This window comes from Macrobrachium nipponense, chromosome 40 (assembly GCF_015104395.2).
Source record: "Macrobrachium nipponense isolate FS-2020 chromosome 40, ASM1510439v2, whole genome shotgun sequence".
In the NCBI taxonomy this organism is placed as follows: domain Eukaryota; kingdom Metazoa; phylum Arthropoda; class Malacostraca; order Decapoda; family Palaemonidae; genus Macrobrachium; species Macrobrachium nipponense.
The window spans coordinates 43888074-43892939 of NC_061101.1; positions in this window are offsets into that span (position 1 = coordinate 43888074).

Here is a 4866-nt window from a genome sequence, read left to right on the forward strand (position 1 = left end):
TGCTGAAGTAGCCATTACTTTTAATAAAGTATTATTATTATTATTATTATTATTATTATCATCATTATTATTATTATTGTCTATCACACCCTAATCCGACGGTTGTATTTATATCATGGGTTCCGGGTTCCATCCTGCCTCCTTAGCATGCATTATTATTATTGTTATTATTATTATTATTATTATTATTATTATTATTATTGAGCGGTGATATACGGAGGTGCATATTTTATTATTCCTCCATTAGAAAATGTGTGCTTTTATCTATTATTATCATTCTTATTATTATTATTATTATTATTATTTATTCTTATTATTATTATTATTATTATTATTATTATATTATTAATTTATTTATTTTTTTTTTCATTTTTTTTTCGTATTTATTATTTTTTTTTTTCTCTATCACAGTCCTCCAATTCGTCTGGGTGGTATTTATAGTGTGGGGTTCCGGGTTGCATCCTGCCTCCTTAGGAGTCCATCACTTTTCTTACTATGTGTGCCGTTTCTAGGATCACACACTCTTCTGCATGAGTCCTGGAGCTACTTCAGCCTCTAGTTTTTCTAAGATTCCTTTTCAGGGATCTTGGGATCGTGCCTAGTGCTCCTATGATTATGGGTACGATTTCCACTGGCATATCCATATCCTTCTTATTTCTATTTTCAGATCTTGATACTTATCCATTTTTTTTTCCCTCTCTTTCCCTTCAACTCTGGTATCCCATGGTATTGCGACATCAATGAATGATACTTTCTTCTTGACTTTGTCAATCAACGTCGCGTCTGGTCTGTTTGCAGTATCACCCTATCCGTTCTGATACCATTCCCGTCCCAGAGGATCTTTGCCTGCCTGATCATTTTCTATCACTCCCTCAGGTTGGTGCTTGTACCAAATCATTACTGCAAGGTAGCTGATGTTTCTTGCACAGGCTCCAGTGGAGGGCTTTTGCCACTGAATCATGCCTCTTTTTGTACTGGTTCTGTGCAAGTGCCGGACATTCGCTTGCTATGTGGTTTATGGTTTCATTTTTCGTATTGCACTTCCTACATATGGGAGAGATGTTTATTTCCGTCTATCGTTCTTTGAACATATCTGGTTCTTAGGGCCTGATCTTGTGCCGCTGTTATCATTCCTTCAGTTTCCTCTTTATTATTATTATTATTATTATTATTATTATTAGTTTATATTATTAAAAAGAATGGCAGAATTGAGCGAGCTGATTTTATATATCGTTTTTCTATTTTCCTTACAATTCGCTTCTCAGGCTCAGTGATGTTTTCTGAGTAACTGACCATATTCATATTGGGAATTTTCAAAAAATTATAAATGCTGAAGGAAATCTTTTATTGGAACAGGATATCAGGTCCAGGTCAAGCAGGGGTCGTCGTCAGTGCCGGTATTATTCCGTAAGCGTAGTTCAGTTCCGGGCCGGGGTCGTCTTTGGTTTAAGGGCTGGTATTGGTGCTGGTATAGCTGGTATCACGTGACGTTTCGACCTTCTCGCAGTCATCTTTGGACGAGTCGGTTGAAGAGACTGTAGCAAGAAAGTTGTTGTTGTTGAAGATTAAGCCAGCCTTGTGCTGGCACGGGCTCTTGCTCCTAGAGCAGCCTGTAAATAAGAAAGTTTGCGGGGCGGTATTTACAGCGCGAGGACCTAGAGTTGGATTCTCATTGGTCAGGCCGCTCTTGGGCGAAGTCGTGGACAGGCACATTACTATGGCGCTCGCACGACAAAATCCCCGAGACCTTCGAGGCGAGATCCACCCAATACATATTTACGGGCTGCTCGGTGAGAAAGAGCCCGTGCTGACACAAGGTCAGCATAATCAAAAACAAAAAACAACGAGATCCACGACTTTCGCCCAAGACCGGCCCGACCAATGAGAATCCAACTCTATGGTCCTCGCCGCTATAAATACCGCTATAAATATGTACCTCATACAGAGGGTATACATATTTTATTGATCTCAATACTAGAACTTTGTGCTTTTATCATTATTATTATTATTATTATTATCAAACGAAGGAATCCCTGTAACGAAGCTGTGATATTGACAACTACAAGCCATAGTAGTGTAAAAAAGAAAAAGAAAAAAACATATTTCTTGTACAGAGTTAAAAATGTCTAGGGGAGACTTTAGGATACTGCTTCGTATAGCTCTTCAGACCTACTGATGGTAATACAATGGAAAGAGTCATTGTTTGACCATCAGTAAGACTGAAGATGGATACTGACCAGTATCCGAGAGTCTCCCCTAGTCATTTTTATCCTAATACAAAAACTATATTCTTAACGCTGCTATGGCTTTTAGTTGTCAATAATATTGCCTCATTACAGGAGTTCCTTTGTTCAATAATAATAATAATAATAATAATAATAATAATAATAATAATAATAATAATAATAATGATATACATAATGATAATGATTGTCATTTAATTATTATTATTATTATTATTTTTATTATTATTATTATTATTATTATTATTATTATTATTATTATATTATTATTATCATAACAACAGATATGATAATTATAGTTCAAGAACAACATTGTCCTCACGGTGAAGAATATCGTGAATCATCGTCACACAAACATGTCAAAATGATGGGGAACAGAGAGTTTCAAAAGAATGCCGACACCTTCAGGGACTAGGCGGCAAAGATGGCTCAGAACACGTGCTTCTCTCTCTCTCTCTCTCTCTCTCTCTCTCTCTCTCTCTCTCTCTCTCTCTCTCTCTCTCTCTGATGTCTATAGAAAGGATTAAAGGGAATTTTATGTTATGCGTATGGATGACAATTGGTATCGTTACACGGCAATTTATATATCTGTATATATATATATATATATACGTATATGTGTGTGCATAATTATGTATGGTATGTATATATATATATATTATATATATATATATATATATATATATTATATACGTATATATATAATATGTGTGTATAAATATCATATACATTTATATATATATATATATATATTATATATATATATTATATATATATATATATATATATATAGATGTATGTATGCTATATATACATACATAAGTAAATGTGTCGAGTATATATTGTCGTGGGTCATATGGCACGAGAACAAGACAATTTCATGAGAGCCAAAAGGCTAACACGCTCTGGAGTCGGAAAATGGAACAAGACTTTGATTGCTACCACATTCATATTCGATTTGCTCAAACGCAGATGAACCCTTTACGGAAGAACTTACACACTTTTCTTGTTATTCATAAACAAATGCAGGGTACAAGGCTACAACCCCCATGCTACCGGCCATTTAGCGATTTTCCAATCGCGTTAAGAGGCGGGGATGCCACAATTTCCCGGCATTCTACAGGAATGCCATTGACTTCATCTGACGAGGCTCATCTGCCATTTAGAAGGAATTTCCTCCACGAGGTCCACAACCCTTCACTGGACCCCAAGCAATTCTGGTAGCAGCCCTCACAATTGTGGTTGCCATTGACTTCATCCACCATTTCCTTCCCAAGGGATTCACAACCCTTTTCCAGGCATGTTTACCCAATGTAGGACTAGGAAGTCACGCTGAGGATAATATGTTGAAACAAGGATCCTGGACGGGTAAGATGAGAGGATGTTAAGGGCTTCGGTTCGTGAGAGGAGGATAAGGAAAAGTTAGGGACCGCTGGTCTTCATTAAGGGGAAGTTTAAGGGAAGCTAGGGACAGTTCTAAAGGATAAAAAGGGTTGGTTACTCATGGTCTGACTAAGGCCAATGATATGTGGCTACATAGAGGAAATAACTGAGCGTCTAGGTGTATAATAAATCTTGAAAGGAACAAAAATATAGTTAAAACTTTTTACTCATTTAGTTCATGAAACACAAGAGGAGGGGATAGGTGGAAAGGTTCTAAACGATATATTCCTGCTTGAAATATATATATATATATATATATATATATATATATATATATAGATATATATTATATATGTACCACTAATCTACCCTGTTTTACCTTTTGAGATGTCAGATGACCTATTGGTTCATTTTCATGATCATCCTTCAGATTTATGATTCATCTGTTTACCATATATTTATTATCATCTATTTCTAAAGTCTTGCTTATATTTACGTCTTCAAGAACCTGTCACGAACTTCATAATATCTCAGATGGCAAGAGGAATGTGATTTCCTACAAGAACAATGACCCTGGGAAGCTTATAAGGGAAGCTTAGGGAGGAAATTGGGAGCAGGAAAAGCAAAAGAAATCCTTTTCATTTCAGTGAAGGCTAAGGACTAAGTGAGACTCTAAGGGAAGCCAGGTAAATACCTGAGACTTCGAGGGAAATCTAGGGAGGAAAAAAGAATCTAGGGATAACTAGGCAAGAAATGGGAAGTCCGGAAGAGCTACGAAACGAAATGAAAGTTGAGGGAAGAAATCCGAAATTTCATGAAAAGCTGAGGAAAGGCGCGTGATTTAAGGAAAAAAACTAGATATCAAATGGCATATTCAAAAAGGGCTGAAAGCCCGGAAAGAGTCTGGAGAGCCCTCAGCAAAACATTCTGAAATTCTTTTAGAAAATAGCTCTCAAAAAAAAAGAAAAAAAAAAGGCGTGACAGAAACTGAAAGCGCCAAGAAAGGGATTAAACAAATGTCTAGGAAAAGGGTCATGGAATATTCTGGGTAACAAAGGTACTTTAGCGAAATGAAATAAGGGAGATAATAGCTCAGTAAGGAAATAGTTTGCCAGAAATAGAATCTAAAACGAGGGAAGAATGGCTATTTCATATTACTCTGAAAAATTGACTCGGGATGTCTTCTTCTTCTTCTTGTGGATGTAATCCCTAGTCGAGGTCGCTGTGTTTAATGAACCTC